At 41.1% G+C, this 26,716-nt stretch overlaps 1 protein-coding gene across 2 annotated transcripts in view; it reads left to right on the top strand.

The window, feature by feature from the left end:
* Positions 1-26,716, top strand: part of tln1 (talin 1) — a 128,288-nt gene that overhangs the window by 9,278 nt on the left and 92,294 nt on the right. For both annotated transcript variants that reach the window (XM_084047492.1, XM_084047493.1), the window contains exon 2: positions 25,607-25,672. The gene's annotated coding sequence lies outside the window, so the exon portion shown is untranslated. The remainder of the gene's footprint in view (positions 1-25,606; positions 25,673-26,716) is intronic.

Genomic DNA, 26,716 nt, shown 5'->3' with positions numbered 1-26,716 from the left:
TGTTACACCCCTAACTTTCATGTCACAGACGGATGGATCATGTAATGTCATTGATATCAAAAGCATTGTGCTTTTAACCCATTTCAACCGGAATTGCATCTGTGTCATTTTTAGATTTCTTTGGCTATTAAAAAATAGCAGATCTACAAGCTCATAGCGTGGCACTTGTAGATCTGCTATTTTTGAATGGCCAAAGAAATCCGTTGTGGCAGGGTGATCTTCCTGTGTACTTGTTGACCTCTGCCACCCAATTTCACATTGCAGTTTGCTTTCACAAATCGTGTCGGGTGAAAAGCTTGCATGCCCAAAACTGAACATTTTCAAGAAACTGTAAAAAGAACGGTGTAGTTATTATTTACTCACAAGCTCTTGTTAATCCGTTTTTCATTGGTACAATATTTATAAAACCCACGCACACACTTATCCGCTGTCAGTTAAACATATAAACTTTGGAACAAAAAAAAGAAACGAATAAAATAGCATCTACAAGTTCCCAACGCATGGTGATGTGCTGTGAGCTTGTAGATCGTCTATGTTTGCTACTTTCGCGTGACGTTGTGTGAACGCTGTAGTATGATAAAGCAGGGCAGGGGATTAATTTACAAAATAATAATACTGGAGATACTGGAAATAAAATATGGAGATACAAGCTTTCTGCCCGACAGCGACAAAGTATTGTGGTTGCTACAGTTCCTCAAACACTCTTGACACAGACGTTTGTGACATTTGCTTTAGTCATGTAGAAATACATTGTCATTCACTTATTTAAAGGCACAGCGTCCGGTGGACATACTGTATCTTAGTAACTCCAGCATGTTGTTAGTTGTTCCATGGAGTCAGCTCAGATCCCGGGACACCACAGGGTGCGTCCCAGGTCCTTAAATGATATCCTTGTTTCCCTCACTTGTGTCCTTTCCTTGCGTCTTAAAACCCATGAACTCTTTCCCTGCCAGACTTATTTCTGGCTGTGTGCAGCTTCTGCCAGCGTTTTTAACAGAATATTTATCTCCAGTATGATCGATCCCCTGATGGTTGCTAATCACGGGGGCTTTCACTGTGTTTCCGCGAAGGAAGGAAGTGGATGGAGGAGTAAATCTTGTGATCTCCTAGATCTCTCCATGTCTGAGCCTGAAATGGTGGCGCATAGGTTTTGGAACGGCGCCATCTAGTGGAAACACCAAAAAAGAAAAAGTCGTGAAAATCATCCGTGGCAGTTTGGGCCTTTTTTGGAAAAAAAAGTCATTCTTGGCAATGATTGAGTTAAAACCGGGAAAGCATTAAAAAATAGCAGATCTACAAGACACTTCGTGCCGCACTCTGTACCCCAGCCTCGTTCGGGAGCGAGTGTTGGGCATGATTCATCCTCTTATAGTGTGAGCGGTTCATAGATCCAATCTTAAGCCACCCGTGTCGCTCACAGGACGGGACGGGCCTGTTTGATATTTGATATTTATCTGGATAGCTACTGTCTTGAGTGGAACGGCATGGGCACGGCAGGACTGAGAGAATGACGGTGTACAAGAAGACAGATGTGAAGTGAATGAGTAGACTTTTGGCCTCTACAACCTGGGACACTGCAAATTAACCCATTCAATCTGGGAACGCATCTGTGTCATTTTAAAGATTTCTTCTTAAATAGCAGATCTACAAGCTCATAGCGCGGCGAGCAAAATAATGTGTGTAAATCCTTGAAAAATAATAATATATATATATATATATATTCTTTTTTAAAGCGAACATTTGTAACTCAAATCTTTACATCTGGGGGGGTCCCTGGAACAAAACATTTTGAGATGGGAGTCCGCGGCCAAATATATAATCTAATAAATCTAAATCCTAACAGTATGTTGCTAAATAACCTATGTTGTTCCAGGGACCCCCAGAAGCACAGAACAGTTAAAAATGTTCGCTTTAAAACCTATATATATATGTATATTCAAAGATTTGCTCAAATTTTCCATGATTTAAAAGATTTATTTGGCTATTCAAAAATAGCAGATCTACAAGCTCATAGGGGCGGCACTTGATGGCGCGCTATGAGGTTGTAGATCTGCTATTTTTGAATAGCCAAAGAAATCTTAAAATGACACGGATGCGTTCCCGGTCTTAATGGATTAAACCGGCTCAGTTGGTTATTTACATCTGCTGGTCAGCTACTGCTGCTGCTTCTGCATGTGACCAAGTGAGATGAAATGACGCCCTGTGCTGCGTTCGGACCACCCCCGATAATTGTTCAGCAACGGGGGTCTCTCCAGTTCTTCAATAAACAGAAAATACATTTTCAGGTCGGGATACCAATTTTATCCAATCAGGAGAGCGAACTCGTACTGGATACAGGATAAACACATGACATTAGAAGTGATGAAGCAAAACATTTGCAGACGAATTGGATAAAGCTCACTCACAACTTGTCTCATTGCGACGTGTTGTGAGCTTGTAGATCTGCTATTTTCAAAAACTCTTGCTTTTTGAAGAATGACACAAATCTTGACTCCCTGGCACAACATTTTTTCAAACGCACCATTCCCACCCAGTTTCATGTCAGTCCTCCCATACATTCTGGAGTTAGGTTGTTCACAGTAGACTAGGGCTGGGCAATATATCAATATTATACTGATACTAGATATCATCTTTTACTGATATTAGATATCATCCTTTTCCTAACTTCCTAAATCTAGTCCTACTGTATATTGCACTGATCAGAGCAATGGTCACTGAGTTGTGGCCTTTTTTGAAGTGTTACACACTGTTGTAGTCACAGTGCCCCATAGGTGTGCAATTTAGTTGTTATTTTGTGTGTGACTATTGTCGTGCCAGACCCCTGAACAGTGCTTGTGCCACGTTTTGGATTGGAGAAACCACACATTGACAATGTGTGGCCCCTGACTGACGGCCCCTGACCTGCAAGCTGGATTGTACAGGATGGCCCCTGGCAGCAATAAGCTGAGTTGTGTAGAACGTGGTCCCTAGCTAGGGGCCCCTGATAATAAGCTGGGTTGTCCCCCATGGCCCCTGGTGAGACTATTCTCATGGCAGGCCCCTGAACAGTGTTTGTGGTGCGGATCGGAGCAATGGTGCGCCTTGAAAACTGCATTGTACATGGACCCTAATATTTCACTTATATCCAGAATGACGGCTCATGTAAACACGTCAATTGGAAGAGAATATCCCAATTCTCATTCTGGTTGAGAGGGATGGTTTAAATCTTTTCATATTCAAAGGATCCGTGGCTAATAAGCCAAACATGCCTTAATACGTTATAATTACCCTCTATAACTAAGCAATCGTTCATCTTTTACTCAAGGGGGACAACAGCCGTTGCAGGTTGATGATGTCATTTTTCCATGTGTGGCCCAGCCCTATGGAATGCATTTAGCTAATAAAACATATTTAAAATATTGTTTTGATGTTCATATTAACCTTAGGAAGTATAAACTTGTTTTTTATTCGGACGTGCATCAACTGGCACGTTTTTTTTACATCAACTTGTGACAGCCGGTGTCCCCCTTGAGTAAAATATGGACTATTTCTAAAATAACTAAAGTATTTAAGGTGTTTTTTATTTGACATTTTAGTTGGCTTATTAGCCAGGGATCCTTTCCAGATCAATAGGAACATATCAGCATTTAAACACTTATTCCGATCTTTTCTCTCTAGTTGGTTCAGGTTGGTCTCTGGTTGGAAAGTTTACAGGAAAAAAACTGATCCACTTTGTGCATGTCAAAAATAATATTGTGATTACATGCCCTGAGGCACGTAAACAAGGATTACTTTTATCCATGTAGACAGTTAAGTTGGAATCTCTGATGTGAATTATGTCATTCTGAATGAATAAGTCTTTACCTGCTTTGAATCACTTAAACTCTTATTATACTTTTTTAAAAATCCTGATGCGTTGTGAGCTTGTAGTTTTTTTTTTTTTTTTTAAAGATTTGGGATACATTTTGAAAATATTTGGAAGGTTTTTGGCCTGTAATAACATGCCCCAAAATACAGTCTCCAGGGTTAAAGTGGTCTTAAATGCTGCATTACACTGAAGTGATGTCATTTTCTGAACTCACCTGACTGTTCTAGATGTTCTGTCTTACTTATTATTTATTATATCGTCGCTGCCTGTCGGGCAGAAACCTTGCATCTCCATCTTTTGTTTCTTAATGCCCTACTCCATCGTACAAGAGTGTCGGAACAAAGGTAGTGAAAACAGCAGATCTACAAGCTCACAACGACGCATTGTGAGCTTGTAGATCGGCTATTTGTAGACCGGCTATTTTCACTGTTTTAAATGTTTGTTTTTTTTAAAACGTTTTTTGGCCCGGACCGCTGGCCTAGCGGTCCGGGCACCAAGGCTGCATTACGGGTTCAAGTCCCAATCCCGACGACCTTTGCTGCGTGTCACTCCCCGTCTCGCTCTCTCCATTTCCTGTCTATCTGTCCAAAACGGTTTTGGACGTACAAAGTTTACACCCGACAGCAATGATTTTATTATATAGTAATTACTGATGATTATGTGTCAATACTTATGTGTAAATACTTTTATGAATACACCAATAGACATTCCCACAATAATATCGATTGTGTGATGATATGATCATCATGATATGGATATTGAGGCATTTGGTCGTGATTTTGTCCTCATCCCTCAGCCTTCTCTCTCTTCTTGCGCGCGCACACACACTTGTGAGCATGTAGATCGGCTTTTTTCGGTGCACGAAACCAAAGTACATTTCAGGCATTATATCCAACCGCAATCCCAAAACCTAACCTCTAAATGTCTGATCCTAACCCTAACCTTCCTATTTGTAATCCTAAACTCCTCAAACCTTTTTTTTAAACTATAAAACAACCATTTCTCTTATGAATGTCTGTTTCTCAAATGCTATTATACTTGTGGCCCTCACAAGTACACACACACACACACACACACACACACACACACACACACACACACACACACACACACACACACACACACACACACACACACACACACACACACACACACACACACACACACACACACACACACACACACACACACACACACACACAGGAAGGCTGCAGGCATGGTAATAATGGAAGTAGCATGTTAGTTAACAGTTGTTTGGTGTGTGTGTGTGTGTGCAGTCTGGTGGGGTCGGATGGGGGGAGCTTCATAAAAACAGCTTTTAACTACATAACACATGTATCACTTATGTGTCATATATGTATTTATGGCTTATTTATACAACAACACAAATACTTGTCTGTGAATCAATGCATGGTTTTATTATTATCATTTTTATAGCAAGGTGCCTAGGAGGCGAGCCATCTGGAAGAGCGTGTGTGTGTGTGTGTGTGTGTGTGAGGAGGTAGAGCGGCCACTTGGAAATCGGAAGGTTCCCGGTTCGATCCCTGGCTCGATCCCCGGCTCCCCCTGTGTCAAAGTGTCCTTGAGCAAGACCCTGAACCCCTAACGGTGACTCTCCACCAAACAGACTACTTCAGACCGCTTCAGACTGCAACAGACTGGCAGTATGTTGGCAAAAGTTGGCATTTAGTTCAGCATAAGCAGTCGGCCGATGTGCACATTGTTGTGCTAATGCCTTAGAGCTGGCAGGCTGGCCTGCCCGTGTTGCCAGGTCTGCTTATTATAAGCGACTTTGGGCTTGTTTTCCTGTAAAGTCGCTTGTAAATATTCATAGTTGCTGGTTGCTTTAGCTTGGGCTTGTTTCTGAAGTGTAGTTGCTTATTCGGGCTTGCTTTCAAGATTCTTTTTGAAAATAGCTGATATAATAGGACTCAAGTTGGCTTGTTTTCATAGACCTGGTCGCTTGTTTCACTCACAGAATCTGGCAACACCGAAGCCGGCTCGGACCAAACGTTTAACCCCCCTCTCTCCTCCCTCTTCACTAACCCACGGCTCTACCAGTCAGCCCAAAAGACTGAACATGCTCGGTTTCTCATCGTCGGGTCGATAGAGGTCCGGACGCTAACCGACAACAAGTTGTCGGCAGCAGGCGCTTTCCAACGCCTCCCGCCGCCGAGTCGGGACTAAATCCGGGCGATGGAGAGCTGCCTTAAACTGCACCTGATGAGAGCCTTCTGCCTTGCATGGTGTCCTGTGCCGTCGGTGTGTGTGAATGTGTGTGTGAACATGGGTGTGGGTGTGTGTGTGTGTGTGTGTGTGTGTGTGAATGTAATGCACATTGTGAAGCGCTTTAGAGAAAGGTGCCATTTAGCATTCATGATGGGGCCGGGTGATACTGTATGTGCATACCCCAGAGTTTTGTGTTGTATCTGTTGGTGGATAATCTGGCCAACATTACAACACAGATCAGATTCTTGCACAGTAGGCCAAGACCCTGTCTTGTTTGGTCTGGTGTTAAGGCAGCTGCTACTGTACTGTACATACTGCGACCGAACAAGAACCTTTTTTGGCTTCGGAAGGACTTGTCAATCCAAAGAAAGTTCGGAGAGGACCACAGCGTTTTTATACTCCCTCAGAATGAAGTTCTGAATGCTAGACCCCACACACACTTGAAGCATTGTACAGACAGAGAGTGGCGTTTGCCACCCCCTAGTTTTTGTTGACGCATATTTTCCCCAACTATGACATTTTTTGGCAGAATAATTTGATTTTTGCTCAAGTTCTGCAACCATAGAATACGTTTCAACATCACAAATATTGCACGGGGGGTCCCTGGCACAAAATATGTTTCCAAATGCATATCAATTTGGGGGGTGCTTGACATGAAAACGTTTGAGAACATCTGATTTAAACAACTGTTCCTTTGAACTAGACCCTGTAGAAAAAATGTCTTCATTTTCATGAAGGCATTTGTAACATTTTGAACACAGGACTTTTTACTCGTAACAGATCATTTCATGTAAAAAAAACAAAAACATTTTTCATCTTCTCCCAGCCACTGAACACACCCTTGTGGGTGCATTTGGTTGTGTTCGCTCTCGACTCCCAGAGTTAAATCACCACTCTGTTATTTGACAGTCGAGGCATGGCTGCCATTGTCAGCACATTCCTCCGTGCTTCCCAGTTTAGGAGTTGTGTGGATTTGGGTACATGTTTACTTCCACGCCGCACGCGGCCATATTTGGACAGCGCTAAGCGCCGGCCCCCGGTCCGTGCAAAATGCTGTGTTTTTCAGCCGTCGACTGGTCGCATTGGATTGCGTTTTGGCTCAGAGACGTGTCAGTGTAATGGCCGTGTGTGCTGCTATCTCAACCAGCCGCTTGATGAGACGTTAAGCATTCTCTCCCCCCCGGCCCGCCAGACATTTTGAAAGGCAAAATCCTGGGATAGTTTTCAACAGATCCGATTGCTATTTGGATCGCTGATCGTGGCTTTAACGTGGGGCGTTGTGCCTGGCGTATGACGTGACAGTTGGTTACAAAGCTGCTGAGAATCCATGGATTACATACTGAGTTATTTTCAGCACAGACGGATGGACGGACGGAGGGACGGATAAGACTGACTGACTGATGGACTGGCCTAGTCACTGACTGACTGACTGACTGATTGATTTAATAGATTTTTTTATTGACATAAGTGCATGTACAAGCTAAAACACGTGCATACAACAGTCAAAAGCATGAACACGAGAAAGCTTGAAAGTGTTTTTCCGTTGTGGTCCTTTTCGAAATGACACAAAACACAATAGTATGAACAGTAATGTATATGTGAAGCCTGGACAAATATAAAAGTGACAAGTCTGGATGATGTTACAGTTAGGACATAGCGGTATGAATAGGACCTGCTATCATTCAGCCATCTTTTGTGGGAGGATTTGAAATTAGACAGACAGAGGGAGAGGGAGACAGACAGAGGCACAGACAGACAGATGGAGAGGGAGGGAGAGACAGACAGACAGACAGACAGAAAACCAGTGATTCTCAACTTTTTTTACGTCCTTTTTTTTAAAGGACCCCCAGTTTGATATGCATTAGACCACACCACAGACCCCTGTTTGATACCATGTTTGTCGCTGGGACCCCCCCCCCCAATCTACACTGTAAAATCCTCGGTGTCCATTTGAATCCGAGAGTGTACACAGGGGGTTGACACTAACGGTTGCCCGACTGCCCGTGGCAAGTGAACAAAACGCAAGTGGAGTTTGCTTTCAGGTTGCCCGACAGGCAAGTGCATTCGGTCTTCATTCAATATTATTGCCTATTCATGAAGGACAATGCTACCTTTTTTTACAACTAGCAGCATGCACTCATTCTGTTTTTCAAAGTGACTGTCGCCACTCTGAAGTTATCGATTAGATTTAACATTAATTTGTTCTAAGAATTAACTTTTCGGTTAAGTGAACATGACCTGTACTTGCCCGACGGGCAAGTGCCTCTGAGACCTTAGTGTCAACCTCTGTGTACAAATGGAACCAAATGGACTACACTCTGAGTTACACAGCAAATGTTATATTTCCATAATTTCCATGTTGTCGCCCGTGCTCTTTTAGCCACTATCAACCTGTAAAAAAAAGCTAAAGTAGTAGGTTTACAAGCTTGTAGACGGGCTATTTTGATTGCAATGTTTATGTTCCAATGTTCAATGCAACAAACAAACAATCAAATACATCATTAATCACAACTAGTTTGAAGACAATTAATCATCAGCTAAATGTGGTGATGCCTTGTAATTACTGTCATTAGTAGCAGCAGCAGCAGTAGACTGCTTGGTGGTGATGGTGTAAATATAGGCCCAGTGTTTCACGCTGTGGTTGTGTGTGTGTGTGTGTGTGTGTTCACACGCCACCACACGTCACTGTGTGTGTGTTTGCTCTGTTTCTGCACACTCATGTGAGAAGAACCACACACAGCTTCCACACTGCTCTTCGCTGGCTCAACCCATTAAGACCGGGAACGCGTCTGTGTGCCGCGCTATGAGCTTGTAGATCTGCCGTTTTAGAAAAATCGTGAAAATTTGTGCAAACCTTTGAATATATATATATATATATCTTTTAAAGCGAACATTTTTAACTCAAATCTTTGCTTCTGGGGATTCTACAAATGTCTTCTAAATCAGACAAATCAGACAATCAAAACAGTTTTTTTCTGAAACATGTTGCTCTAATATCAGTGGCTCTCAAACTTTTTCATGTCAAGGACCCCCAAAATGATATGTATTTGGTCGCGGACCCCCATCTCAAAATATTTAGTTCCAGGGACCCCCAGAAGCAAAGATTTGAGTTGATTTGAGTTACAAATGTTCACTTAAAAACATATATATATAGGCCTATATATTCAAAAATAAGCTAAAATGTTCAAGATTGAAAAAAATAGCAGATCTACAAGCTCATAGCTTGTACTAATCTAACAGTAATACTGGTTAGGGATGTCATAGCCTAGAAGATTTGGACACATTTTCAATTTTTTTCAGAAATGTCAGATCTACAAGCTTGTATATCTGCTTTTTTTGAATAGCCAAAGTATAAAACAATGTAACAATTTGATATACTTGATACTTTATGTAAATAGCAGATCTACAAGCTCACAATCACAACAGATTCAAATGTGGAGTAGCTGTAGCTGTAGCGTCAGGTTATGTAGATGATGTCGCCAGAGACGTTGGGATTGGCTGTTTCCCTCTCTGCATTCCTGCACTCCTCTGGGAGCCAATGAAATGACTGTGATCCACTGCTCTGTCAGAGAGGGAGAGAGAGAGGATGTTAGAGAGGGGAGAGGAGGGGGGAGAGAGAGAGACACACACACACACACACACACACACACACACACACACACACACACACACACACACACACACACACACACACACACACACACACACACACACACACACACACACACACACACACACACACAGAGGGGTGAGAGCAGGAGCTAGGGAGAGATAGAGGCAGACAGAGGGAGATAAATACACACACACTTGAGAGAGAAAGAGAAAGAATGAGAAAGTGTGTGTGCAGTGGTAAAAGTACTCAATTTTTTTTACTTAAGTAAAAAAAGTATCAATACTGCAATGTAGAAGTAAAAGTCCGGAATTCAAAATTTACTTTCACAAGTTTTTAAATGGATAAAATAAATAAAATCTTTTGAAAATAGCATGAGACGCATTGTGAGCTTGTAGATCGGCTATTTTCAAATAGCCGAAATGTATATAGGGCTGAAGTCAAGTGGTTAATGTATGTTTTCAAAATCTACAAAGTAACTAACTGAAGTTGTCAAATAATAGTGGAGTCAAAGTACAATATTTGCCTCTGAGATGTAGTGGAGTAAAAGTACTGCAAATTGGAAATACTCCAGTAAATTAAAAGTACCTCAAAATGTTACTTTAGTACAGCGCTTTAGTAAATGTATTTACTTTCCACCACTTTTGTGTGTGTGTGTGTGTGTGTGTGTGTGTGTGTGTGTGTGTGTGTGTGTGTGTGTGTGTGTGTGTGTGTGTGTGAGAGAGAGACAGAGAGAGAGAGAGGGTAGAGCTCTCAGAATGCTAGTGGAATTCCATTGGAATGTGGGATGGAATGGAGCCATGGTTCAGCTCAGCCTGCGCTGCCTCCTCTAAATCCATCACTACTATTTAAAGGCTGCACCGCACTGTGTGTTTGTCTTACTATCTTTGTGAGGACCACATTTCCTCACAAATGTTGTAGAATTTGAGGAATAGACATTGTTGTAGACATTGTTTTTCGCTTTAAATCAAAGATTTTCACGATTTTTCAAAAACAATAGACATTTTAACGATTTTTCAAAAACAATAGACATTTTCACGATTTTTCAAAAACGATAGACATTTTCACGATTAAAAAAAAAAATAGCAGATCTACAAGCTCGTAGCGCGGCACTCGGTGCCGCGCTACGAGCTTGTATATCTGCTATTTTTTAATAGCCAAAGAAATCTAGAAATGACACAGATGCTTTCTGTGACACACACACACACATACACACACTGCTATTTTCAATGCTGTCCTACAATGTTTATGTCCGCACACGTATAGTATTACACACGTTTGTGTGTGTGTGTGTGTGTGTGTGTTTGTGTGTGCGCTCAGGACAGTCTTATTCTAACCATTTATAACTCTGGGAGTGTACAAAATGTAACCAAATGAACCTGGAAGGATCGTACACTCTGGGATTTCCATGGTGTTGGCTACTAAAAATAGCTGATATATATATTGGCTATTTTCGGCAAGTGACAACCACACATGAATGAGTTTGAACTTGGATTGCATGTATTTTGGGGGTCTGGGATAGGTTTGTTTATGTTGTTAATGTTTGTAAACATTGGAGCAAATAGTTTTTAAAGGAGTAGTTCACCCAAATTACTTATTTTCTATCAAATACACACCCCATGAATCATTGAATTCTTGGAGGCTTTTTAGTTTTTATGGCATTCCTAAGCCAATAGACCGGTGGTCTCTCCGATAGGAGACACAAAAAGTCTCCTTTGTGTCTCCTACCGGATACATTAGCATCTTTATTATTATCATCAAATTATTGGCTCACGAATGTGACAAAAACTAAAAAATCTCCATGAAAACAAGTCATTTTTTTTGGGTGAACTAGTCCTTTAATGTATGTATTTTTCTTGCTATCCACCTGTTTCCTAGGCTTTTCACTGTGTTCCACTTCCTGTCTTTTGATCCAATGAAATCCAATGAAACCGGTCAGATGACTAATGATATCCAATGAAATCCGACAGGAAGTGGAAAACACAAGCCTAGGAAACAGGTGGATAGAGTAGCCAGTATCTCTTCTCCACTCATTTACACTCGCATTTGTGACTTTTTAAAGAAAGCTCCGAATAACATTTCCAAATCAAACTCATCAGCAAATCAAACTCTCTTACAGAATAAACTGAATGTATAGGTTCAAAAAAACGATCCCATTACTCTTGGCTTTGGGGATTTGTAACTATAATCAATCACCCAGTTCTGGAGATAAATGATTTCTTTGCATCAAATCATCATAAACATGCTATTTGAATGCATTTTATCAAACCAATCCTCTTCATGGTAACTGGGTTTGTCCACAGCTAAATTAAATACATTTGCATAACGAATACAGTAGAAGTACACAAACATAAAAGCACATAATCACATAATATCATTGTTAGGCAGAAACCTGCATTTAGATTTTTTTTTTAACACAAATCTTCTTCTGGGGGTCCCTGGCACAAAACATTTTCAGATGGGGGGGGGGGGGGGGGGGGTCCACAGCCAAATAAATATATCAATGTGGGGGTCCTTGGCACGGAAAAGTTTGAGGACTACTGATTTAGAAGGCATTTGTAGAATCAAGGATTATTACGACTGAGGATCCATGCCAGTGACATAAACTGTAGCAGGCTTGCAGCGGCGGGGTCATTTGGAGCTTTTGCAACAAGTTAGTTCTTGAGGAGATAATTGTCTGGCTTCCTCTCTTAGTTGTCATCCCAGAATGCACTGCAAATCATTGCTGTGACATCACCGAACACGGCGGCCAGTCTCTCTCCTTGGTTGGGGGCGGGGCGGGGTGGTTGGAGTGAGTCGGTCGTACGGACAATAATAATGCATTTTCTGTCACTATTTCTGTCATCATTAGCCTAAATTGTGTGTGTGTGTGTGTGTGTGTGTGTGTGTGTGTGTGCGGTGTCAGGAGTCCAGACCAGAGACTGAATGTTCAATTGAATCTATTTAATATTATAATCTAATTTTAAACACATGGACCCATTGCGTCCCTATTCTGGGGGCGAACATTCAATGAAAATAGCAGATCTACAAGCTCACAATGATTAATTAATCACCCCTCCCCCCCACTCTGCATGTGCCTGGACTTATTGATTCTATGAGCACGTTCGTACCACAGAAATAAGGCTATAGGGTCCTTCCCACAGCTGACCCGGGTTCAAATCCCGCCCCCAGGCTTTTTGCCGGTTCAAATAATTATGATTAATTATTTTTTTTTATTTTTTTTTTGGCATTGAACATTGGAACATACAATGGTGATGATGAGAGGTTCTCAAAGTGGGGACCAGGGACCCCCAGGGGTCCTTGAGGTTATTCCAGGGGGTCCCCAGAATAAAATGGTTAATATAGCGTCAAAATAGGTCCAAACACTTTAACCCGATATCGGCTATTTTCAATCAGTGTTGATTTTTTTTTGGGACACATTTTCATAATTTTTTTAACAACACAAACATGTGTTGTATTGTGAAATGTTGTGCTTTGAATATACATATTTTGCAAACATTTGTAACTCAAATCTTTGCTTCTGGGGGTCCCTGGATCAAACTATTTTGAGATGGGGGTCGGCGGCCAAATACATGTCATTTTCGAGGTCCTTGACATGCAAAATGTTGGAGAACCACTGGTCTACAGGAAAGCCCAGCTGGTTGCGATGCGTCCCCCAGGAATCCTGGGGTCAGTCAGATGTTTCCTGGCATGGTGCCAGTTTAAACCGTCACTGTTCAGGAAAGAACTCGCGTTCCAATGGATCCAATGTAGTTATTATTTAGTCACTCTTGTTAATACTTTTCATTGGCTCAATATTTATAAAACCCACACATACTTGACCACTTTTCCCTTCTACTTTCAAAATGTTTTAAATATAGCAACGTTAAAACATAGCAAAATGTTTTAACTTGTGTGTGAGCTTGTAAATATGCAATTGTTTGCTACTTTTGCACAGTACTCTTCTACAACGAAGAAGGGCGTTAATAGGCTCTATGCACAGCAGCCATATTATCACTTCCTTCACAGGTGTTACCAATGATACTAATGAAGGTTCTGTTCCATTTAGTGTAGCACAGTGGTTCTCAGACTTTTTAATTTCCACGACCCCCATAACTCTGAGAGTGTACAAATGGAACCAAATGGACCCGTAAGGGTCCATTTGGTTCCATTTGTACACTCAGAGTTACACACTCGTAAGGGGCCATTTGGAAACCCCTCAAGGAACCATGAGGGTCCCTGGACCCAAATTTTAGACCCACTGGTGTAGCAAAGTGTTCCCAGTGAGTCAGCACCCTGACTCTGTTTGTCCAGAATGGAACAGAGCCTTCATTAGTATCATTGGTAACACCTGTGAATGTCTTCACAATATGGCTGCTGTGCATAGAGCCTATTGAAATGACATTACATTAATGTAACCTACTGTAGCTTCATCCTTAATGAATGTTTCAGTTTGATAACATTTTATTTTATGCTACAACATTGTTTTCTCGCTGGACATCCTATCGCTGCGTTCACACTGACAGATACAAAGCTGCACGGCATATTTGGAGCTTTGTTGCGTCTATGTTGCTGAAGTTGACACCAGCTCAACCTTTTTTGTACCTTTTGTAGCAGCTCCAAACGTTGCATGTAATGTTTGTACAGTATCTTCATGTCGCTGGCCTCCATTGAAAAATAATGGTAGACAGTATCTTTGTAGCTGCCGGAGTGAACGCAGCATCAATCTCTAGTTTTGCAGAGTGACTAATTATTTATGTGTTTAGTTACTTTTGAGACAACCTTTATGCTCATTATGTGTATCCTATTATGAAGCGTACGGTAAAATAATAACGACAATGAATGAATGAATTGATGCTCATGGTGTTGGGGTAGTAGAGTGAAAACGCAGTTAACCCATTCAATCCGGGATCGCATAGCCGTGTCATTTTAGATTTTTAGCTATAATTATTTTATACTTTGGGCTATTCAATAGCAGATCTACAAGCTCATAGTGCGGCATGGCACAGAGTGCCGCGCTATGAGCGTGTAGATCTGCTATTTCTTTGAAAAATCATCACATTTTTGCAAATCTTTAACTATACATATACATAGTTTTTTCAAGCAAACATTTTTAACTGAAATCTTTGCTACTGGGGATTCTACAAATGTCCTCTAAATCCAGTTTTTATTAAAAAAAAAAAAAGTATGTTATCACATCAGTGGTTCTCAAATTTCTCAGATTTCATGTCAAGAACCACCCAAAATGATATGTATTTGTCCGCAGATCCCTCCATCTCAAAATATTTTGTTCCAGGGACCCTCAGAAGCAAAGATTTGAGTTAAAAATGTATATATATTCAAAAAAAAAATCAAAAATAGCAGATCTGCTATTTTTGAACAGCCAAATACATCTAAAATGACACAGATGCGTTCCCAGATTGAATGGGTTAAAATGACATTCGTTCGCGCGTCAACCACATTTGACAACTTGCTTCTCTATTAGCCTGAGTGAGCACAGCTGCCTGTGACACTATGCATTTTGCACTCTCACGCAGCCATAAGTCACACAAACAGTGACAGACACTTTGTCACATAACATGTCCTATGGTGTGACATTACATTGGTCTGAGCTGGGCGGAGAGATTAGAACCCACCACAACCCCGACCTCGTCTGTCATTTCTGCAAGACCGCTGTCACACGTGTCGGAAGTGGACAGGGTTATCTATCGCATTCACACACTACGCTGTCACATTTTCAGTGTTACTTCAACGTTGCAGTATCGATACTTTCACTTAACTCATTCAGTGCCAAGCTTTTTTATTCATGTTTATGGAATTTTGGCTCTGAGTGCCACAGCCAAAATTCATTGTAAAAAAAAAGTGCTTAGGAAGCGAGATACAGCCTTTTTAAGTTATAGGTTAAACAAGGAGTGGATGGAGCAGCAAATCTTCAAATCATCATATCTTGGGTTCTGAACATGTTTTTCCCCCCAAAAAAAAAAACTTATTTTGAATTTTTTTTTTTTTTGAATTTTTTTTTATGACGGATTTGACGGATTGTGGCGCTCTGGGCGTCAGGCCACGTGACGGATTTGACGGATTGTGGCACTCAATGAGTTAAAGGGACTACACCATGAATTTTAACTTTTCCTTCTTTTTTGTGTGTTTTTGGTCTCCCCTACCTCTCTTCTATCCCCAAAAATACCCCAGTTTGAGCACTCAGGCTTTCACAGCATATCTGGGTTTTTTATGTAAATTGGTCTCCTAACAGGCCAAACTGAGTTGGCCCCGAAAGTGACGTCGCTAGCGGTACAATCCCTCCCGTTTTTCAGTTCAATTTTTTTTTAGATTCAAGTGTAGATCCTTTAAGTACAAAAATGTGAGTACTTTTTCCACCACCTGCAAATTCCTCACAAGTGCGTCGCGGTGGCGATATCCAGGTATTGGTTCAACCATGGGTTCCAGCAGTGCTCTAGCTGTAGTGTACTACAGTACAGGCGCTCGCCGCCAACAGCACAAGCCGTGGTGTGTGTGCGGGGTCTGGCTTCCAGAACACAGAACTGTTCTGTGGCTGTGACCTTTTTTTTTATTTTATTTTTTTACGGGGTCGGGGAGCCCTCCCAAAACGAACTTAACTTTGGTCGTTCTGGTGTCGTATCCAGCTACCCTTATAGGGTCCATTTGGTTCCTAACTATCAGTCGTTTAGCTGCGGGGACCCCTGGAACCCCCTATTTCTTTAGCTGTTAAAAAATGGCAGATATACAAGCTCATAGCGCGCACATCTTTGAATGTATATATTTTATTAAAGCAAACATTTGTAAAATATGTTGTTCCAGGAACCCCCCAGGAGCAAAGATTTGAGTTACAAATGTTTGCTTTAAAAAAATACATATATATTCAAAGATTTGCACAAATCTTCACGATTTTTCAAAAATAGCAGATCCACAAGCTCATAGCGCGGCACTCGGTGCCGCGCTATGAGCTTGTAGATCTGCTATTTTTGAATAGCCCAAAGAAATCTAAAATGGCAGAGATGCGTTCCGGCGTTGAATGGGTTATAAGCGCTATGGAACCCCCTCAAGGACCCCTGGAGGGGGGGTCCACGGCGTAAGCATTCTTTCTCCGATTGTGGAGGAGTTGTCTGGCATGAGAGATGGTGTGTCAGGGCACCCTCGAACTGTGTCAAACATTTTTTTGTCTGTCTGCTTTTGCTGCGTTCATTCAAGTGGTGGAAGGTAATCTAAGTACTTTTACTCAAGTACTGTACTTAACGTAAATTTGTAGGTATTATTTACTTTACTCGAGTATTACCCCATTTTCTATCCCTTTACTTCTACTCCACTACGTCTCAGAGACAAATATTGTGCTTTTACTCCACTACAATTATTTGAAAACTTTAGTGACTCGTTACTTTACAGATTTAAATTATTACATTATAAAACATACATTAACCACTTCTTCCCTTTATTATTCGTAGGCTATTTGAAAATAGCAGATCTACAAGCTCACAGCGCGTCGCATTGCGACGCGCTGTGAGCTTGTAGATCGGCTATTTTCAAACATTCTAGTACTTTTAGTTACTTTTGGTACTTTAAGTATATATCGATGCCAATACGTTTGTACTTTTACTCAAGTAACATTTTGAACACAGACCTTTTACTTGTTAACAGAGTATTTCCGCATTGCAGTATTGCTACTTTTACATAAGTAAACTATCCGAGATTTTTTTTTCCCACCACTGATGGATTCAAGTTTTCACTGTCTGGATTCCACAGAGTCCAACATGACTTTCTCTTGGCGAACTCCTTGGCCTTCTCTGAAGCAGTGGTTCTCAACCTGTGTGTCAGGACCCCCAGGGTCCCACATGATTTTGGGGGGTCCCCAGATGACAGTAAAGTGACAATTTAAGGACTTATAAGACCTTTTTAATAACCAAATGAAAAAAAAAGACCATTACTGCATCAAAAGTAATCAACAAACTATACGATACAAACTGGTCAAACATTGGCCAAATTGTCAAATAATATAAGAAAGAGGCAAACATTTTGATAGTAGCGGATGTACAAGATCACAACGCCTTGCGATGCAAAGCTTTGTGAGCTTGTAGATCTGCTATTTTCACAATATTTATGTGCTGAACCGAGTCAAACTAAATGTAATGCCTCAACTCCTACAATTCTAAGTGCTTGTCAGGGTGGAGGGTCCCCAGTTCAAATATGATTATGTTTGAGGGGTCGTGGCCTGAAAAGGTTGAATACCACTGCTCTAAAGGATGATTTATACTCAGTTTTACTGAAAATAGCTGATCTACACGATCACAACGTGGCACAGTGGAACACTTTGTGATCATGTAGATCTGCTATATTAGGTGGGCAAACAGAAACCTTGTATCTCCATATTTCAACGTTTTATGTTTTTTTTCGTAAATGAATGCCGTAGTTCATCATACAAGAGTCAAGAGTGTCGCTCAAAAGTAGTGAAAATAGCAGATCTACAAGCTCACAATATTACAATGCGAGGCGTTGTGAGCTTGTAGATTTAATAATATATATATTTAAAAATATATAATAATAGAAAAGGAACGGTTTTTGGACATAACATTCAAGGTTTCCGCCTGCTTTTCACACACTTTTTGTCCTTTGCAAATGACTGACCACAATGTCTGTCTTTTTAAGTGTGTGAAAATCTCCCCCCCAAAATAGCACGTCTGTCAGGCTTTACAAAGTGTCGGACATCATTTAGAGCCTTCCTTAAAAATAGCCGACTCTAAAAAATCCACAGTTAAAGAAACAGAGTACCTCATCCATTTTCAACATTATCTCCATATCATTGTCTTAGAGTCTTAGAGGAGGGCTGTGGACAGTTCATAAACCTGCCCAGTGTTTTTTTTTTAGCTTCTATTACAGCATGCTAACTTTCCAGGTAGAGAAAGGCTTGGAATCCCCATCGATGATGTCACTGGTAGGTTTCTGCCTACCAGTGACTTCCACCAATGAGACACAGAGGGAGTAGACAGAAACGGTGCCATCTTATAATGGGCATTAGTGAGGACCAATTCTATGAAGATACGGTTGAAAATGGGTGACGTGCTCCTTTAATGTAAACCCCATCAGGCAAGGCCGCAGAGCGCAGACCCACAAAGACCCCTGCTCACAGGGTCAAAAGGTCAGCTGAGCCGAGCTGTAAACTCCAGCTACAACCATTCATCATTTTCTTTGTGATTATTCTATTTGTGATTATTCTATTGATTACTTTTTCGATGAATCAAATAATCGAGGAGCATAGTTAGAAATATATTTTTACAGTTTTTATATATCAACCACATAAGCATTATTTGTATGAAAATAGATCTGTGAGCTTGTGAGAAGTTTTCTTTTACATTTATTTACATTTTATACATAAGATAGATTATTAATGGATTATTTTATTAAATTATCAATATATACTATACCTATATTATTTATTTTATATATAGTATACTATAATTGGTAAGACATGTAAAGGAAGTAAGGAAGAGGCCAAATTTCTTTGGCTGCTATTCAACTAGTTTCTTTTTTTCTTATTTTTTTTAATATATATTTTTTGTGGCTTTTTCTGCTGTTATTGATAGTCCACATTGAAGATTGACAGGAAGCAGGGAGAGAGAGGGAGTGTCATGTAGCAAATGACAGCCGGGCTCGGGATTTGAACCCGGGACTCGCTGTCAGGCATCAGAGCCTCTGTGGCACGCGAATTGGCGCCTTGTCTTTTTTTTCTTTCTTTTTTTTTGATCACTTCCACAACTACTTTCCTCTAGGCTGGTAGCTCAATGTAAACAATGCATCGTAGTAGGAAATGGGTGTGTACTTAAAAAAAGAAAAGAAAAAAGGAACGCCCTGCTACACACACACACACACACACACACACACACACACACACACACACACACACACACACACACACACACACACACACACACACACTAAAACCTGGGAGCTGCCCAGTACAACCACAGTCTTATGCTATCGGCCACTGAGCAACTCTGCTGGAGCAGTTTTGGGGGTTCAGTGCCTTGCTCAAGGGTACTCGAGTGGTGTTTGGGGGAGGGGTTAAGTGGTGGCCATTCACTTCCCCACCCAGATTTCATTTTACTGCCGGTCCGGGGAAATCGAACCGGGAACCTTTTTTTTTTTTTGTTAAAAAACTCGCTCCTCTAAATTTTAGGCCACCGCTGCTGTGGTGACTGGCTTTTGTGTTTATTTTTCTTAGTATTTGGCCATATTTTGATGCTATTGTTAACTCTTTTAGCTGGGGAACCCCCTCAAGGACCCCTTGAGAACCAGTGTCTGTCACTGAAGTGGCTCTGTTACCTTTCCATCTAGTCTCACTTCCTGTTGTCCCCACTAAACTGTCCTTCCTGTTGTCCCCACTAAACTGTCCTTCCTGTTGTCCCCACTGAACTGTCCTACTGTCCTTCAATGCATTGCATAATGAGCCACCCAGGGAAGTGTGTGTGTGTGTGTGTGTGTGTGTGTGTGTGTGTGTGTGTGTGTGTGTGTGTGTGTGTGTGTGTGTGTGTGTGTGTGTGTGTGTGTGTGTGTGTGTGTGTGTGTGTGTGTGTGTGTGTGTGTGTGTGTGTGTGTGTGTGTGTGTGTGTGTGTGTGTGTGTCGTTGTTGTTCCTTGTTTATCAGCAGACAACACAGCACTTCCGTTTTTCAGTTATGGGTGGGGTGGCTGAGGGTTGGTGGGGGTTTAACATGCTCTCATCGTATCCTGTAGGAAATTAGCGTAAGAAAGAACAGCCCTTTTTTTCATGCACGGCTTCCAAAGTGCTTTAATAAGAAGATGCTAATCTGTGCCTCAGGAGAGATGTCTTTTTAACGTCTACTCAGGCTTTTGTGTTGCACCCCAGACCGTTGTGAAGTTGCTTGATTCAATATTTAGATGTCTGATAATCATTTTATCAGACGCCCTCCTTCCTACTGTGTATGAACCCATTGAACTTCAAACTCCATGATAACCATGTTAGACTCACTGAAAACACACATCCCTGCTTCTGATATTGTCCATTACCCCTTTAACCCATTAAGATCTGAGGCCCATTCTACAAATGCCTTCTAAACCTTTTCGTGCCAAGGACCCCCAAATGTATATGTATTTGGCCGCGGGACCCCCCCATCTGAAAATGTTTTGGTCCAGTAGACCCCGCAGAAGAAAAGATTTGTGGTGTAAAAAAAAAAGAAGAAGAAAATTTAGATACTGATACTGAAGATTATTTTCAATTTATTTCAAAAATAGCAGATGTACAAGCTTGCAGCGCGGCACGAAGTGATGCACTCTGAGCTTGTACAGGTATATCTGCTATTTTTGAGAACTGTTCTAAACCACTGTTCTAAATCCTGAGAGTTTTCTGAAAAGCTGGTATATACCGGAGTTTATATATATATAGCTAAAATGACACAGGTGTTTTAATGGGTTAATAACCCATTAAAACACCTGTGTCATTTTAGATAAATGGATGGATTTAGGTGGATGAATCGATAGATAGATAGATACACCGACCTATATTGATCTCCATGGGTAAATTCAGGTGTCGTAGCAGTAATGGTGAAACACAAGATATGGTAAAAGTAGAGACACTTTTTTTAAACATAATATGCTGGCCCCAAATTTTCTTTTTTTTGAGAAACACTTGAGGATAGACGACGTGTCGCCGAATGTTCTGCCCCATAAGAATGATGAAGCCGTTAGGTTTCATGTGGTTCACACAGGCATCCGGTGCGGTTGTGTACTGTACATTCCAACAACAGTGGAACATCATTCTTCAGCAGATAGTTAGTGATAATTGGGGGTGGGTGTCATTGTTTGTGTTGTCATGTGTGTGTCAGAAGCTAAGCCCCGGCATTCCTGTGCTGTCACACTGACTCATCAAACCAGCCGGTGGAAAGTAAACTAGGTACATTTACTCCTACTGTACTTACCACTTAAAGGAGTAGTTCACCCAAAAAAATGTATGACTTATTTTCTATCAACTACACACCCCACAAAGCTTTTCATAGATCTGCTATTTTTGAAAAATCGTGAAAAAATATCTTTTGAATATATATATATATATATAATTTTTTGTTTTTTTTAAGTGAACATTTGTAACTCAAATCTTTGCTTCTGCGGGAGTCCCTGGAACTAAATATTTTGAGATGGGGGTCCGCGGCCAAATACATATCATTTTGGGGGTCCTTGACATGAAAAAGTTTGAGAACCACTGGGCTATACAGTATATATTCATGGAGATAAAAAATAACACATTTTTGTGGGTACTTTTAGGTCATTTCCACTCGATCTCAGAGGCAAACATTGTACATTTTACAACACTACGATCGTAGAAAACCTTAGTTACTACAGCAGTCATGTTGAAGACTTAGATTGATACGTAACGTACATGAATGAATTAAGCCCTATTATAGCATTTACTTCAGCTATTCGGAAGTAGCCGATCTACAAGCTCACGACGTGTCGCGTTGTGAGCTTGGGGATCGGTTATTGTGGATCTGCTGTTAAGTTTGAAAAATAATTTGAATACTTTTCTACCCCAGTATAAGTATCGTTTGATGCCAGTAACTCCTTTTGTACTTGAACTCAAGTCAAAATTTTAACGCATGGCTTTTCCTTGTAACAGAGTATTTCTCTCACCACTGTCCTAAACTCACAGGATACACACACACACACACACACACACACACACACACACACACACACACACACACACACACACACACACACACACACACACACACACACACACACACACTGATGTCTTAACTCCGTCAGGCTGGGCGCAGGACGGCTAAAATTCCCTTTTATGGCATTGCGGGGGCCTTTTTTAGTGCAACAGGAAATGACATGGCTATGTGTGTGTGTGTGTGTGTGTGCGGACACGTCAGGGCAGAGCTGCTTCTGGGAGGGAAGCAGAGCTGCAACTCGCTGCTGTAATGCCACTACTCACACACACAGAGAGTTCTTTTACTTTTTAAGTAAAAGTAGCAATACCAACGATATCAGAAATACTCTGGCCTGCATTTGCAAGGACAAAAAGTGTCTTTGTCAATAAAAGTGCTCAAAACGTGTCAAAGTCTTTTCACACTTTTTTTTGAAAGTGGCAGATCCACAAGCTCACAATGCGTTGCGAGCTTGTAGATCGGCTGTTCTTGAACGTCCAAGGTATAAAACAAAGTAGTGAACGTGCGTTGCGTAATAATAATTTCAAATCTGCCAAGTAGTAACTAAAGCTGTCTGATAATCGCATGTGGAGTGAAAAGTACCTCCTCCTCTTGAGATGTATTGGAGTAGAAGTATACAAATTACCCCCCCCCCCACCCCAAAAAGAAGATACTCACGTACTGTAAAGCAATTATACCTAAAACTTGTACTTGAGTACAGTACGTGAGTAAAATGTACTTAGTTATTACTTTCCGCCACTGACAACTTGTGTGCCGCAGTGCAAGAGAACAGACTGTCTGAGTGTGTATCATTTGATGGGAGGGGGAGGGCGGGGGTGCCTCCTTGTTTCTGGAAGAGCTGACGTGCACACACACACACACACACACACACACACACACACACACACACACACACACACACACACACACACACACACACACACACACACACACACACACACACACACACACCAATATTTGTATTACTATACTTGGGAGGACGTCAACATAGTAGGACGGCATCGAAAATGGCAGGAAAAGTTGCCGGAAAATAGCCGATCTACAAGCTGCGACGTGTTGTGGAGCTTGTAGATCTGCTATTTTGCGGGGTGTCTTAAGTATAAATCAGGTATGACTCTAACCCGCTAAACCTAACCTTTTGTAAATATTCTATTCCTAACCCCCAAACCCCAACATGAATCTTTTCCTATTTTACAAACTCAAAGATTTTTTTTTTTAACCCATTCAAACCGGGAACGCATCCGTGTAACCACTTTATCCATATTTTATACTTTGGGCTATTCAAAAATAGCAGATCTACAAGCTCATAGCGCGGCACTCGGTGCCGCGCTATGAGCTTGTATATCTGCTATTTTTGAAAAATCGCGAAAATTTGTGCTAATCTTTGAATGTATATATATTTTTAAAGCAAACATTTGTAACTCAAATCTTTGCATCTGGGGGGTCCCTGGAACAAACTATTTTGAGATGGGGGTCCGCGGGCCAAATACCTTTAATTTTGGGGGTCCTTGACATGAAAAAGTTTGAGAGCCACTTATATAGAAACATACGTGTTTCAGTAAACTGTTAGGATATAGAAGATATTTGTAGAAATGATTTTTCAAAAATAGCAGATCTACAAGCTATGAGCTTGTAGATCTGCTATTTTTGAGTACCTAAATACATCTTAAAATGACACACAGATGCGTTCCCGGCCTTAATGGGTTAAACCATAAAACAACCATTTGTCTTGTGAGAACCAGGACAATTTGCATTCACAATGTTACTTACTTCTCACATTCTGCTATACTTGCGGGGACATGTGGCTCTCACAAGTATGGTACACGCGCGCGCACACACACACACACACACACACACGCACACCAAAATTCCTTTTGAGGAAGTTGGGGGGGGGGGGGGGGGGGGTCATGGCAGCGTCAGCAGGAACGAGGAAGTGATAGCTCAACATGTCCTCTTTGATCAAAGGGTTAAAGGGACAGTTCCCCTTTTTTTCAATCTATATTTGGAAGGGATCATGAGGTTCTGGTCAAATAGCTGTCATTTTATATATATATATATACTTTTTTTACGCGTTTACTGTAATGTCCACTTATAGCCTTTTGTAACGATGCTGATAAAACTGCTAGTAGTTGTGTTGCATCGTTGCTGTCGGATGGAATCCTTGTGTGTCGAAAACCGTTCAAATCCAATGTAGTTATTATTTAGTCACGAGCTCTTGCTAATACTGTACCGTTGGTTTGATATTTATAAAACCCACACTTAACCACTTTCAGTTTCACTTCTTTAAAAAAAAAGATATATATATATATAGTAGATCTACATTACATGCTACAGTCGTATGACGAAGTAGGGCGTTCATTTAGAAAGAAAACATAAAACGTGGAAATATGGAGATGCGACGTTTGTTGACTTGACAGCATTAGCCTTTCACTGAAATCTAGGGTTGCATCACAAATGTCCCCGTCTGGTATTTGGCAAGGAAGGATTTAATCCAGTCGTTCCCAACATCTTTTCCTTTGGGAAGCACAAGCTGAGACCCGCCGTGTGCATGCGTGCGCGGTGCACGCACGCACATGCGCACACACGCACACTATAATATACCTCCCGTATGACAAATAGCGAAAATAGCTGATCTCCTAGTTCGCATGTGATGCGTTGTGAGTTTCTTGATCATCTATTTTTGCTGTTTTTGAACATTTTTGTAATAATATGGGCTGGTTTTGGCAATGTCATGACATGCCCCGAACAGGGATGCCAGGTTGAAAGAGGATTTTAGATTTTTTGTTTAAACGTTGGACTACCGCCAAACAGATGAGGCCTCGCGCCATAAGCATACATGTGGCAATCTCCCTGATCAAATAAGAACGGTTTCCACGCGACAGTGATGATATGGGCATGATGTGGCAAACGCTCTAATTTGGAAATTATTTTAAAATCCGCTTCATCATACTGTATATCACTGTCGGGGCGAAACTATTCTTTTTTTATAATTATTAAAAAAATCAAAAATATCTGCTATTTTCACAACTTTTTTTGCGACACAATTGTATGATGAAGAAGGGCATTAATTTACAATGAAAACAAACATGACCGAAGGCGACGATATGCCAAATGCTCATGTCCAACCTCAGATGGATTGTCGATGGTCAACGCACTGAGGAGAATATCCCACTGTAATTGTCTGTGTCAGTCAGTATATACAGTAGCAGTAATTTAGTGCGCTTGTCTTTTTCTCTTCCAGGCTGGACCAGGACATCCAGTGGAACATACCGTTGGGAGTACATCTCCCACTAAAAGCAGCAGTCAGGTACAGTACAGTGATTTCTGATTTCCTGATTTCGGGATGTGTAGTTCCAGGCTCTATATAGCATTCGGAGATTGTGGAATAGTTCTCTGGCTTCGCGAGACCCTCTCCAGACCATGAAAGCAGCATTGACTATGGTGTCAGAAATGCTAAATTTGCCCTTTCCATGCCCCACCCGAAGGCAGCAGTCGAGAGAATTGCCTTTTCCGAACTCTCCTGAACTTGAATGTGGCGTTTTTATGTTGAAAGAATTGTCCTCTCTGTGTAGAAATCCATTGCCGTGCGCCGCATCTCCAGTAAAGGTTTGAATATCCCATTCAATCTGGGAACGCATCTGTGTCATTTTAGAATTCTTTGGCTATTCAAAAATAGCAGATATACAAGCTCATAGCGTGGCACCGAGTGCCGCACTATGAGCTTGTAGATCTGCCATTTTTAAATTTGTGCAAATCTTTGAATATATATATTTTTAAAGCCAACATTTTCTAACCCAAATCTTTGCTTCTGGAGGTTCCTGGAACAAAATATTTTTTACAAATGTTTGCTTAAAAAAATATATATTCAAAGATTTGCACAAATTTCCACTGATTTTTCCAAAATAGCAGATATACAAGCTCATAGTGCGGCACTCGGTGCCGCGCTATGAGCTTGTAGATCTGCTATTTTTGGATAGCCAAAGAGATCTTAAAATGACAGAGATGCGCTCCAGGATATACTGTAATGGATTGTTAGTTGAGTTTGTGCCAAAAAATGCCAGTTTAAAAATTCAGCCCGTTCCCCTCTCACATTTTCTGCACCTCCTTGGTCCCCTCCTGTACCAATAACAATGCCATTTCTGTGCTTCACAATGATGTCGCATACTATAGGAGTTAGCTATGTTAAAGTTATTTGAATGAATGAATGAATTATTAGCAAGCTTGAAAAACTGTACTGCCGTACAGTTAAAAACAAAGCTAAGCTAAAAGGATAACACAAAAAGCCCTGGGGGGCTAGTTTCCATTGTGGTCCGTTGTACTCGATGCATGTACTCGATTCTGGATAATAGAT

This window comes from Gymnoscopelus microlampas (genome assembly GCF_963454915.1).
Source record: "Gymnoscopelus microlampas genome assembly, chromosome: 21".
Classification (NCBI taxonomy): domain Eukaryota; kingdom Metazoa; phylum Chordata; class Actinopteri; order Myctophiformes; family Myctophidae; genus Gymnoscopelus; species Gymnoscopelus microlampas.
Note: the sequence above shows the minus strand (reverse complement) of the source record. Positions and strands in the feature narration are given on the sequence as shown.